Source organism: Heloderma suspectum, chromosome W (genome assembly GCF_057233095.1).
Source record: "Heloderma suspectum isolate Gila_16-S chromosome W, 16-S_ref, whole genome shotgun sequence".
Taxonomy (NCBI): domain Eukaryota; kingdom Metazoa; phylum Chordata; class Lepidosauria; order Squamata; family Helodermatidae; genus Heloderma; species Heloderma suspectum.
In genome coordinates this window covers 64,939,538-64,953,684 of record NC_139475.1, presented here as the reverse complement: position 1 = coordinate 64,953,684, position 14,147 = coordinate 64,939,538, and the positions used below count along the sequence as shown (strand labels likewise).

The following is a 14,147-nucleotide window of genomic DNA, read 5'->3' as shown; positions in this document are numbered from 1 at the left end:
CTGATAGCCATGATAGTGCGGTCACTGAACTTGAGCCGGACATCCTCGAGAGTGAAGTCAAGTGGGCCTTAGGAAGCATTAGTAACAACAAAGCTAGTGGAGATGACAGTATTCCAGCTGAGCTATTTAAAATCCTAAAAGATGATGCTGTTAAAGTGCTGCATTCAATATGCCAACAAATCTGGAACACTCAACAGTGGCCACAAGACTGGAAAAGGTCAGTTTACATTCCAATTCCAAAGAAGGGCAACACCAAAGAGTGTTCAAACTACCGCACAATTGTGCTCATTTCACATGCCAGCAAGGTGATGCTCAAAATCCTACAGCTAGGCTTCAGCGGTATGTGAACCAAGAACTACCGGGAGTACAAACAGGGGTTCGAAGAGGCAGAGGAACTAGAGATCAAATCACCAACTTTCGCTGGATCATGGAGAAAGCATAGAATCATAGAATCATAGAATAGTAGGGTTGGAAGGGGCCTACAAGGCCATCGAGTCCAACCCCCTGCTCAATGCAGGAATCCAAGTCAGAGTATCCCCGACAAATGGCTGTCCAGCCTCGTCTTGAAGGCCTCCAGTGTGGGAGAGCCCACCACCTCCCCAGGTAATTGGTTCCATTGTCGTATTGCTCTGACACTCAGGAAGTTTTTCCTGATGTTCAGCCGGAATCTGGCTTCCTGTAACTTGAGCCCATTATTCCGTGTCCTGCACTCTGGGATGATCAAGAAGAGATCCTGGCCTTCTTCTCTGTGACAACCTTTCAAGTACTTGAAGAGTGCTATCATATCTCCCCTCAGTCTTCTCTTCTCAAGGCTAAACATGCCCAGTTCTTTCATTCTCTCTTCATAGGGCTTTGTTTCCAGTCCCCTGATCATCTTTGTTGCCCTCCTCTGAACCCTCTCCAGTTTGTCTGCATCCTTCTTCAAGTGTGGTGCCCAGAACTGGACACAGTACTCCAGATGAGGCCTAACCAGTGCTGTGTAGAGGGGAACTAGTACTTCCCGGGATTTGGAAGCGATGCTTCTATTAATGCAGCCCAAAATAGCATTTGCCTTTTTTGCAGCCACATCACATTGTTGGCTCATATTCAGCTTGTGATCGACAACAATTCCAAGATCCTTCTCGCTTGTAGCGTGGTTGAGCCACGTATCCCCCATCTTGTAACTGTGCATTTGGTTTCTTTTTGCTAGGTGCAGAACTTGGCATTTGTCCCTATTAAATGCCATTCTGTTGTTTTCTGCCCAGCGCTCCAGTCTATCCAGATCACTTTGAATTTTGTTTCTGTCTTCCAAAGTATTAGCTATCCCTCCCAATTTTGTGTCATCTGCAAATTTGATCAGCATTCCCTGTACCTCCTCCTCCAAGTCATTAATAAAAATGTTGAAGAGCACTGGGCCCAGGACTGAGCCCTGCGGTACCCCGCTCGTGACCTCTCCCCAGCTTGAGAAGGTCCCACTGATAAGCACTCTTTGAGTCCGATCCTGTAGCCAACTGTGGATCCACCGGATCGTTGTTTCATCTAGCCCACTTTGAGCTAGTTTGCTCATCAGGATATCATGGGGCACTTTGTCGAAAGCTTTGCTGAAGTCGAGGTATATGATGTCTACAGCATTCCCACGGTCTACAAGGGAGGTTACTTGATCAAAAAAATGAGAATTCCAGAAAAATGTCTATTTCTGCTTCATTGCCTACGCTAAAAAAAGCAAGAGAATTCCAGAAAAATGTCTATTTCTGCTTCATTGACTACGCTAAAGCCTTTGATTGTGTGGATCACAACAAACTGTGGCAAATTCTTAAAGTGATGGGAATACCAGACCACCTTACCTGTCTCCTGAGAAATCTGTACGAGGGTCAAGAAGCAACAGTAAGAACCAGACATGGAACAACCGAGTTGTTCAAAATTGGGAAAGGAGTACGACAAGGCTGCATATTGTCACCCTGCTTATTTAACTTATACGCAGAGTACATCATGAGAAACGCTGGGTTGGATGAATCACAGGTCGGAATTAAGATTGCTGGGAGAATTCTCAACAACCTCCGATATGCAGACGATACCACCCTAATGGCAGAAAGCGAAGAGGATCTCAAGAGCCTCTTGTTGAGGGTGAAAGAGGAGAGTGCAAAAGCTGGTTTGAAACTCAACATTAAAAAAACGAAGATCATGGCATCTGGCCCCATCACTTCCTGGCATATGGAAGGGGAAGAAATGGAAGCAGTGACAGATTTTACTTTCTTGGGCTCCAAGATCACCGCAGACGGTGACTGTAGCCATGAAATTAAAAGACGCTTGCTCCTGGGGAGGAAAGCTATAGCAAACCTACACAGCATAGTAAGAAGCAGAGACATCACCTTGCCGACAAAGGTCCGTCTAATCAAAGCTATGGTTTTCCCAATAGTAATGTATGGCTGTGAGAGCTGGACTATAAGGAAGGCTGAGCGCCGAAGAATTGATGCTTTCGAACTGTGGTGCTGGAGAAGACTCTTACGAGTCCCCTGGACTGCAAGGAGGTCAAATCAGTCCATCCTAAAGGAAATCAACCCTGAGTGCTCATTGGAAGGACAGATACTGAAGCTGAAGCTCAACTATTTTGGCCACCTAATGCGAAGAGAAAACTCCCTGGAAAAGACCCTGATGCTGGGAAAGACTGAAGGCAAAAGGAGAAGGGGACGGCAGAGGATGAGATGGCTAGATAGCATCACCGATGCAATGAATATGAACTTGAGCACGCTCCGGGAGAGAGCGCAGGACAGGAAGGCCTGGCGTGCTATGGTCCATGGGGTCACGAAGAGTCGGACACAACTGAACGACTGAACAACAACAACAACAACTAGTGTACAAAGCCCTAAATATCTCATGCTGCTAGTTCTCAAGGTTGTCATCCTCATTGGTAAGAAACCCATTCTCATTAAGGCTCTATCGTTTACTGGAGAGAGGGTACAACTTAACACTGGTTTTATTCCCAAAACTAAATTCTGGATATGCCCCTTTGGCTAGGTAATCCGGTAACATCTATGGAGGGTGAGCTATCGCTGTGTATTGTTTTGCTACTAGATGTTATGGTGGTCGTTTGCTGCCGATTTCCCACGGAATATTTGAAAGAGACAGAGCTGGCTCTGAGACCCTCTATTCCAGGGGTGTGTGCAGAACCACCAGACTCAGTCCCAATCCAACCCTCCAGTGTCCTCCAGAAGGCTCCAACCCCTTTCCCCCAACCACTGACGCTGGACATCGCGATTCCCTTTCCTTTCAGAAGAGGGTGCTGTAAGATGAGCACACAAACATTCCTGTCACTGTCAGAGAATTCCGCCACGGATCTCCCCGTGAGGCCGAATGCCAGTGCATTCGGTCCCCCGAAATATGTGGCGGAACGGCCTGCCCCCCCGCGGATCCCCCCTGGGACGAGACTTACCTGGGGCGGATCTTCTGGGTGGCGGCGGCGGCGGCGGCTCCAGCGGCTGGTCTTCTGACCGGCTGCCACCGCCACCATTTGCAGCCTGGTCGTTCGGTTTTTTTGTTTTTTTTTACAGAGCCGTGATAGGCTACGTAAAGACTTACATAGCCTATCACATCCCCATTAAAAAACAAAACAAAAATGGCGTACGCAAATGGCAGCGGCTACAGCTGCCGCTATTTGCGTTCCTTATTTTTTGCCATCTTAGTCTACGTAAATATTTACGTAGACTATTACGACGAATCAAAAAGGGACGCAAATAGCGCCCACTACGCTATTTGCGTTCCCCTTTCTTTGCTTTGTCTTAGTCTACGTAAATATTTACGTAGACTAAGACGGCGAAAAATAAGGAACGCAAATGGCGGTGGCCATAGCCGCCGCCATTTGCGTATGCCGTTTTTGTTTTTTTTTTACCCAGCAGCCACCGCGGCCGGAAATCCGGCTGTGGACGGCCCTGGCCTGGCCAGCTGCTCTGCGGAGCCGCCATGGAGCAGAGCTGGCCGTTGAGGATTCCGGGGGGGAGGACCGGAACGCCTCCTCCACCCCCCATGAACACAATCTGTGAAAAGGTAAGTCACTTTCGTACATCCCTAGTCCTGGCTGGACAAGCTTCTCAGCCTAAGCCCCAGCTTTCGAAACCCAGAAAGACATGCTTTCTCCGCAACAATGCCACAGCTGAATTAACTCACTCATATTTACCTACTGGGAAATTAAGATGATTGCCTGCAGCCCACCTCCAGGTGCACCCGCCAAATGAGGCAAAGAAGGGGGCTACAAAGGAAAAGGGTCTTTTCAGTGGTGGCTCCCCATTTGTGGAGAGGCTCACCTGGAACCTATTATGGTCATTTTGGCACCAGGCGAAGACCTTTTTATTCTCCCAGGCATTTTAAGAACTGCTTTTAGTGCTTTTCTCTGCTGCTGGTTTTAATCTGGTTTAATGTGGTGAGATGGTTTTATTCTTTGCTGCTAGTTTTATCTTGGTTTTATTCTGGGCTCTTTTTATTCTTTTGGTTTGTTTCAATGTTTGTATTTTATGTTTTAATGTACTGTACACTGCCCAGAGAACTTCATGTACTGGGCGGTTTCAAAAGGCAGTAAATGAATAAAATGCTGGATGTTGTGCTGGAATTTTTTTTTAATCCCATCATTCCTCCTAGGAGTTCAAGTGTGGTGGCATGATCCCCCAACTACATCCCCACCTTTTATCCACACAGCAACCCTGTGAGATAGATCAGGCTGGGGGAGGGGAGGGAAAGAGAGTGTGATCTTGATGTGGGTGGGGCATGCTGGGAGTTGTAGGACTATTTTCTGTCTACCATGCATAGGATTGCACCCTTAAAAGCTGCTAATATTTGCACTGTCTTGATGTTGTGTGGAGAGGGAGGGGAAAGGAGACTTTAAGGGGAATGCAGGGAAGGGTGATTTGGGAGGAGAGAACCACCGGCACACAGCAGCATGGGAAAAACAGCACATGGGACTCTGCGCAGAACATGATACCGGCCGACTCACACGCCATCATGCCACCGGAGGAAGCACAAACCACAGAGACATCAAAGCACCCACTTTGTCAACCCCGCTTGGGTGCCTGTGCCCTGGTTTCCGTTTAGAAACAGATCAAAAGCCTTTGCTAATCAATTCAGCCACCCCGTTGATCATGCCCACCCTGATGAAACAGGGCTGCAGTTTAGAGGAGGCCAAATTGAGGAGACCCACCCTGGCTCCCGAGTAACTAAGGCGTAGGGCCCAAGAAGACAAGCCAAGACCCCAGTTCAAATCTCACCGCACCCACAGAGTCATGTGGATGCCTCAGGTACACGAAGGCTTCCACCCTATCCATGCAGTGCAGGAAATAATGTGACTGGCCTACCTTACAACACTGTTGTAAAAGAATTACTATTACAGGCAAGGCACTTTGAAAGCTTTAAATGTATTCTGAAAATCCTAATCTTGAATGACAACAGCTAGGTATAGGTGGATCACTCCAATTCTTGTTTAGATCACTTTCTCACATGCGCCACTCCTAAATCTGCTTTGCCCCATTTCAGCATCCATCTACAATTTAATCAAAACAAGCACACCTGCATGAACATTTGTATTTAAACGTGACTTTCTAGATGTAGCGCCTCTCGCATCCCGATATGTTTCGGGAGCCGAAAAGTGCGTCAGAAGGTTTGGGAAGCGCCAGCTTAGTTATCTTCGGGCGTTGGTCCTTCACATTGTCTCTCAAGATAAGGATTTCCAGAGCACATTTAAAGCTATCAGAGTGTCAGGGTGGACACTGAGCCCATAGAATCCCAGAGTAGTTCTGATTCTGAGGAAGAGCAGTTGCTCCTGGGAGAGGAGTGTGCTCCTCTTTCCCAGGACCAACAGCTGACGGAGATTCCTCCCACCAGCGTTCCTAGTTTAGTCAGCAGTCCAGGGAGTGACCAGGCACAGATAGCAGACTTGGTGGATGCGCGACGCAGACGCAGAGAGCGGTGCCAGATGGAGGGCGCGGAAAGGAGGCGAAGAGCCAGGTTGGCGCACAAACAACGGCTGCGCCCAGAGGCTCCAAGGGAAAAGGGGAGGGACTCTCCCTAGTCCTTAAGTTCAGGGGTCTGCCAGTAATTCCCTTTCAAATGGGGACCAACTGTTCCAACGTAGGGCATAGGTACTCTGCTGCTCAGATCTAGTTGCAATCGGTATAGTTGTTAAGTTGTGAAAGAGGAATAAAGCTTTGAAAGGAATCCCTTTGTCTGTGTCTGGACTTGGCTACTGGATTAGACAGAGAGAGACCTCCAAGGAGCCCTTGACACAGAGCTCCAATGCCCACAGATAACCAAGTTCCGATCTATGCAGAAGGCACGGACCAAGGCAGCTATTCTCGGAACTGGCAGAGATCAAACACCTCAAGTGTCCCTAGCAGAGTTTTTCAGAGACCCTTCTGCCACAGCGACAGAGCCTCACTGGCTAGCGCTGATAGGAGGTAGAAGTCCAAAACATCTTGATTGCAAAAGGGTGAAGGCTAGATAAGACCGTCCTAACTTGCCATTAAGAATTACTGAGATAGATTTAGGTAACAGGCTTTGGATGTTCAGAGAGCATAATGATGTAAAAGCAAATTATGATATTTGTGCAAAGGCACAGCTAGGTAAGCAAGGCAGAATCTAGCCCAGGATCCCTGAGTCATGACTTAACAGGGATCCAAACCCAGAGTCTCCTCAATCTCACCAGGAGTGGGCAATTTGTGGCTAGGGAGGTTCTCCAAGTCCCACATTGAAGCTCAGTCTGCCTCATTCCCAAATGCAACCTTTTGTTGTCTAAATGGGAAAAGTGTGCTTTTGGGAACACTTTTTAAAAAGAGGGCACTTAAATGCGTACACCCCCCCCCCCAACTACACTTTTGGGGCACATTTGGCGATTTGAGAAACAGTCCTGGGCACCACCACAAATTGGCTGCCGTGGGAGGTGTGGCCAAGGACAAGTCACTGGCCCAAAAGATGGAGTGCAAGGCAGAGGTGGGTTCTGAGCCCCAGCACACCAAGCAACTCCTTTGAACCCACAGGTTTCAGCACCAACAGAAATCCATTTTACCGCAACCTCAGCTGCTGGTAAGAAAATGTGTTTGTTTTTTTTAAGTGGGAGGGACAGTATATTGGCCCCAGGCCTGTAACCAAGTCACCTGTAGTTCTAGAGGGGACTAGAGATCCATAATGCTTTGCTTAAGTTCATTATTGGCGCAATTCCCTTGCTAGTGGGCCTCTGAGCATGTGAGACGAGTCAAAGGTCGATAGCATGGAACATTCCATGCTAATGAAGGCTAATATCTTGTCAGGGCCTAGGATGTGCCTGAGAAGCGAGGCTCTGTTTATGCCGAGCTACAGGTGTCTGTGCTGAGAAAGCTCTGATTGTTTTCCTTCTGAACAAGCACTGTTAGGCTATGCTGGGAATGAACGCTAATTAACGCTTGCAGCTGCCATGCTGCCTCACTGCTGACATGTATGGTGTAAGACCCATTGTACCCCATGGCTCTGGGTCCAGAGAAGCTGTCTGATCCAACCGTTGGGTACACCTGTGTGCTGCAAGTACTCAATAAAGTATCTCCTTGTAAGTAAACCTGGATCTGATTTATTACTATCTTGGCACCTCTAAATTAAGAGGCCTACTGCCTGGGCAGGTGCAAAAAAAAGTGTTCAGGGGCAAATTGATGCCTGTGGACGTTGCTTACCCCTGCACAAAAGTGTAAAATGCATATTTCTTTCAAACTGCGCATTTTTATATATCTCCCATTCAAATGTTGAAAGCATTGTCAGGTATATCCACTTGCGAATGAATACTTATGTGGATATTTGGTCTGCTTTTGCTGAAGTTTGTGCATAATTCTTAGAAAGCCATATTTTGATTCATACCCCCACACACACACACACACTTCATATGCATGCATTGAAACTGAGATATTCAAATTGATGTAGCTACTTTTTTTCTTTTCCCCTTTGTTTTGTTGAAATTTCACAATAAAAAGTATTTTTTTAAAAAATGTGCATTTTTAGAAATTTTTCTAATAAATACATTTTGCAAACACAAGCTCAGGACTTATGAGCACTTTGCCTGAAAAATGCACTCATGTTCACAGGTGCGCACAGGGCAAGTTCTGATGTTTAATGAACTGGAACTAAATTCTCATACATCTTGTGGCCCTCCAGATGTTTTGGCCTGCAACTCCCATCAGCCCTACCCAGCACAGCCAATGGTCAAGGATGATGGGATTTGTAGGCCAGAACATCTGGAGGACCACAAATGCCCATCCCTGTTCTACGTCTAATATGACCCACTACATCACCGCTCCAGCACATCCTACCAGGCCCACACAGAGGTGTGCAACTCTCGACTCTGAGCAGTGACAGACCATCAGGACAGCTGCATCAACTGAGCACCGTGGCAGGATTATTCCAGCAATATTAAAAAGCTAAACTAAACTGACTGCTCATTCTAAGGCCTGAAAGCCATCCTCCTACAGACAACCCAGTCCCAATAAGAGCCAGCGTGGTGCATTGGTTAGAGTGTTGGACTGGGTCTTGGGAGATCTGGGTTCAAGTCCTCACTCAGCCATGAAGCTCACTGGGTGACGTTGGGCCAGACACTCACTCTCAGCCTGACTTACCTCAAAGGTTGCTGTTGTGAGGATAAGTGGGAGAGGAGGACCACCACGTAAGGTACTTTAGGTTCCTCACAAGAGCAGAAAAGGCGGGATAGAAATGCAATAATAAACAATAAAATAAATACATCTCGGGACGCCCAGCAGTGGGCTGCATCTGTTTGGTTTGTACTTCAGACGGCTGCTCTGGGTCTTACAGCTCCTCAGCCCTGGAGCAGGGGAAAGAAACCATTTGGAGTATGAGCTGTGTCTGCTGATGCAGCTCTCTGGAATTGCACAGACAGGCCCAATCAAGCGTCTCCGTGCCTGGGGACTGTCCCTGGGGCTGTGCAGTGACCTTTTGAAGTGCAGAAACCACGAGGGAGGGAACTAGCAGCGTTAAAAAGCAAGGCAAGCAAAGCCAAATGGAGCCCCCTCTCTCACGTGCTCTCTTTCTGCGTTGTTTCCTTGTTTAATTTAAAAGATGAGTGGGAGCCAGCCAGTTTGACAGAGACCGTTCTATCTGACTCCGTTCCCTCACTGAAATTCAAGCACCTTCTTCCGCCCAGGAATGTGGCGCTGACTGGCTTTCCAGAGCTTCAGAAAGTTATCCATATTATGCAGCCCTGCAAAGCTGTCGCACCCCCTCCAGGGCTCGGGGCCCCCAGATGCCTGGCCGAAGGCAGCTCCATACTGTTTGACTATCTTACGTTGGCCTGTGCTTACATCCAAGGCAGTTGCCAGAATGCAGGGGTGTGGAACTTCAGCCCAGGGGCCAAATCTGGCCTGCCCAGGAGGTCAAACCTCTAGGATTCCCCCAAAAGCCACATCCTTTTTTCCCCCAACTAATAATCGGTGGGATGTTTCCTGGCTTTTGTGTGGTTCCCCCCTCCCATCCCCCTCCAATTCTAAAAGGTTGAAACACCCCTCCTGACAGTTACTGGCAGTAAGAGCCTTAAGCTACAGCCCTTCCAAAAGATGCAATATTCCTCTAGGTTTGCATCAACTCGGTGATCTGCATAATACAGAAATACACACAATTCTTCTCGTTTTGTTTGATTTGTTATGCCACATAAGCACCTCCTTGATTTTAAGATGCCTATTCATTTATTACATTTATAGCCCACCTTTCTTCCTCTCGCAAGGAGTCCAAGGCAGTTTACAGGATCCTCCTCCCCTCCATGTTATCTTCACAACAGCCCCGTGAGTTAGGTTAGGCAGTCAGGGACTGGCCCAAAGTCAGCCAGTGAGCTTCATGGCTGAGTGGGGACTTGAACCCAGTTCTCCCGAGTCCCAGTCCAGCACTCTAACCACTACACCATACTCTTTGATGAGTTCTGCTGTGATAGACTAATACAGCGCCAACTCCCCTACCACACCTGAAATAAATTGTGTAATTGGTATTGCTTTGCGTAATTCATTCTGGTTTTGTTAAGAGATGGGGAGGGGTCTGGTGTTACACAGGACACTGTTGTCCCCTTCCACACCCCAGCCGCAGCCTTTGGGAAATCTGATTTTTATTTTCATTTATTTTCGTTATCATATTTATATCCTGCCTTTTTTCCTGCAGGCAGCTTACATGTCCTCCTCCTCTCCATTTTTACCTTTGCAACAACCCTGTGAGAGACGTGACTGACTCAAAGTCACCCAGTGACCACCATGTCCAAGTGGGGACTTGAACCTGGGTCTCCTGAGTCCCACTCCAACACTCTAACCACTATACCACACTGGCTCTCCATTGAGCTGCTCTGTGGCATTAGGAGATTCAAGGAGGCCCTTTCAAGCCTATCTTTGCACCACAAGGACTAGAAACTTCCATATATAAGTGGCATCCTCACAAATATGCATTTGCCCCCAGCCCACCCAGTGCTTTGTCTACACCACTCATAGATTTATGGCCTACATTCAGAACAGATGACGCTAAGGCTCTGGCACCCTCTAGAATGTAACTCCCATCATCCCCAACTAGCATGGTCAGGGATGATGGGAGTTCAAGTCCAAAGCATTTGGAGGTTGGGGAAGGCTGATGTTTCATAATATGGAGAAAATTGATGACAAATTAATATGGGCCCAGGGCTAGAGCTGTTGTTGGCACAACACCCTAATCCCAGGGCTGGTTCTATCACGAGGCAGAGTGAGGCAATCACCTCAGGCGGCAAAAACTGGAGGCAGCAGCAAGGTGCTGGAGAGAACTGTATGTCACATGGCCCACCTTGCATGCCCTAAGCTAACCTGCTGTCTTTGGGTGCAGGGAAGGGTGCTGTCCCTTCGCCCGCATCCAAGGAAAATTCACCTGCCAGTCCAACTGGTGTCTGTACATGGAATAAGGCGGCACATCACCTTTTTCTGCGCTTCAAGCGGCAAAATGACTTGGGCCAGCCCTGCCTAATCCTCAGACTCCACCAAAACTAAGCCCAACTACAGGCAGCTGAAATCAACCCATCTTCTACCCCAGGCTCTGCCTCCAACATGTCGATTTCCAGACTAATCTCTTTGGGGCAGGGATCTCTCCACTTCTTCTTTGTACAGCTTGTTGGATTCCTCTATAATCCATGGCCATCCGTTTTATTTTATTTTGTGGTACTTTAACCATTTATGGCCCACCCTTCCCAAAACAAACTGCTTTCCAAAGGTGGCTTACACTTTAAAGAAGTAAAATACAATAATACAGTAAGGAGAACTAAAAAATAAATAAATCAAAACAGATCAAGGTCAGCATAAAGCCAGACACAGGAGATAAAAAAGGAAATTCAAATGCAGGAGGGCATTTTAACAAAAAGGTATTTGGTACCAAAATGACATCAAGGTAGGCCTTAGGTGGGTCTCCCTGAGGAGGATGTTCCAACAATTTGGCATCATAATCAAGAAGGCCCTTTCCGTACTTACTTCATGCCAGTGGGAAAGCAATAAAGATGATTTTTATTCATGCGCATGGTCTAATAACTGTTGTATAACCAATACTGTTGGCATTATAAGGGTGCATTATTATACTAGTGAGAGTCAGTGTAGCATAGCAGCAAACATACTAAGTGGTGAACCAGGAAGTCCCCCGTGCGAGTATTGTCACTGGCATGTACTCACAAGGTGGCCTTAGGCAGGCTGCTGCTCCCTCTAAGGCTCAGTCCCTGCTCCCATCTGCAATGTGAGAGATAATAAGACTGATACAACCTTACTGGGTGGTTGTAAGGACTGCAACTAGATAACGTTGAGAAAGCACTTTGAACACTTGTTAGCACTGGACAAATGGAATGATGATGAAGATGTGAGATATGAGGAAGAAAGACTGGGGTGGTAGGGATGTGTGGAGACGGGCAATGCACACCATGTCCAAGAGGAGTAGAAAGAGAGCAGCAAAAGGAGGGCTAAAATGATGGAAGGGCCTCAAGTGAAAATGTGCTGAACCACAGAGGACTGTACCAGCTTTCATCGGCAAGGCAGAACCAGAACGCCTTAACCCTGACAAAACATGTGAAGTCTGCAGCAGAAGCAGAAAAGTGAAGAAGGGCCACTCCATCTGCTCAGCTGGGAAGCCACCCCATCAGCTGTCAGCAGGCAGGAGCTATTCCATCAGGCTGTAGCAGAGGGAAGAAGAATAAAAGGAAAGCAGCGCCACTCCATCGGCCAAGCTGAGAGACCAGCAAAATTAGGTTCCTTTCCATTCCAGCTGGTCATTACCAGAACTTTGTAACTAAGAATCTAGGGCCCGAGTTTGCTTTTTCTCTCCACCCGCCCAATCCCTTTTCCTTTTGTGTCTTATTATTGACCCCTGCCAGCCACTCTGGGAGACTGGTGTGGAAAATACTGAGCTAGAGGGACCAATAAGTCTGACCAGGCCTAAAGGCAGCTTCCTAGGTTCCTGCTCTATTCAGAACCATGAGGATTGGAAACTGACTTAATTTTGGTGGGAAGAACCCTAGCTCAGTGGTAGGACATATGAACTGCATGCAGAAGATTCAATCTTTGGCATCTCCAGGTAAGGCTGGAAAAATTCCTGCCTGAACCCCTGGAGAGCTCTTTGTGCAGAGTGGGATGGATTTCTCAGTCAATATGCGTAGGATTGCACTTGAGTCCCTGCTGAGAATGAGGTACCCTAAGCCCAGACCCCAGGAAACTACCGCGATCTCTGGGCCCCATAGTATGACTGCTCTTTTCTACTGGGGAGAAGAGAGTCAGGGTGGGCAGAAGAAATCTCAACTGAACAAGAGCATTATTACAGGGGCTGACGAACATTTAGGGGAAGTGGGCAGTTGCATAATTGCGGCCAGAGAAGCGGAAAGACAGCTGCATGGGACTTCGGGCCCAGTGGGAAGATGAAACTGTAGGAGGTGTTGCCACCAGCTTCAGGGGCAGAGGTTACCAGGAGCAAAAATGAGACACCGAGATCGAAATGTGGACTGTGCTGTGGTCTGCAAGCACAATGCACACTATTTCTCTTTATTGGCATCAATTACACAGTAAGGAGGGAGCTCCTTCGAAGCACTTTCTGCCCTCCCCGCTTTCCCCAACCACTTACAGAGCAATTATTCTGGCCTCTGAGATTTCAGCAGGTGTTGCTCGTACACTCTCAAGCACATTTCTTTTCCCTCTTCCCTCCTCTCCCCTTTTTCCTTGAGTGTTGCACCTTTTTGGATTGCAAGCCTTCTGGGCAGGGATGGGCCTTGCTTTACTAACTGATTGTAAGCTGCTTTTGGGCTGAGGAGCAAGATAAAAGTACCATAAATAAATAGATCTTCACAGACATGAGGCTCAGAACCTTAAATAAATACAAAACAAAGCCGAGACTATGAAATGGGGCAGGGCACTCTGACCTCAACTACCAACCGGAGGAACAAAAAACTGTTGGGTGCTTGCGATCGTTCGCTCTCCAAAAAGATTGGACTATTACAGGGAGAGCCAGATTTTCTGGTTCTTTTCTTCTGAGCTTGAACCTTTTACAGCCCCTGGGAGGCCATTCCAAAGCTTTGGGGCTACAACCAAGGAGGCCCTGCTCCTACAGAAGCCAACCCAGCTTCCGTGTTAAGTTGGAACTGGAAGCAGGGCCTTTTACCAGCTGATCTTGAATTGGGGAGGGGCTCGCACAGGCCTTCACTCAATGGTTCTTATTACTTTGCAGAATTTGTTCTAAGTGCGCTTGTTGGGGGACAGCCCACTCTTCTAATTTGTTGCAAAATGTATTCCACCACCCACCTCTGCAATTTCACTAGCATTGCCCATATCCTTTCAAGCATCATTTCAATGAACCCTGAGGACTAGAAATTTCTTTTTGAGATGGAAGCTTAGCTGCCCAGGAAAACAACTTCTGTGGCCAATACCACATTCTGTAGCATCTGGCTGCAAGGGTGAGTTTCAGACCCCCCAAATGCAGCCTGGCCTGCATGGGGTGGGTAAACTCTTCCCTTTCCATTTTTTCCTTAAAAATCACACTCTACCCTACAATCCTCATCCTTCAAGGAGCTCCAAAGGAAAAGCCACAAAGAGTTGCCCATCTGAGCACCAGCCAAGCCCGGACCTGCTTAGCTTTGGGACCATCACTGCATCCTATGCACTAGCCATTCTCTGAGGCAACTGGCTGCCTGGCAGTGC

At 47.6% G+C, this 14,147-nt stretch overlaps 1 protein-coding gene across 6 annotated transcripts in view; it reads right to left on the bottom strand.

Annotated features, from left to right (window-relative positions):
- Positions 1–14,147, bottom strand: part of LOC146334098 (zinc finger and BTB domain-containing protein 7A-like) — a 94,063-nt gene that overhangs the window by 41,401 nt on the left and 38,515 nt on the right. The window lies entirely within an intron of this gene.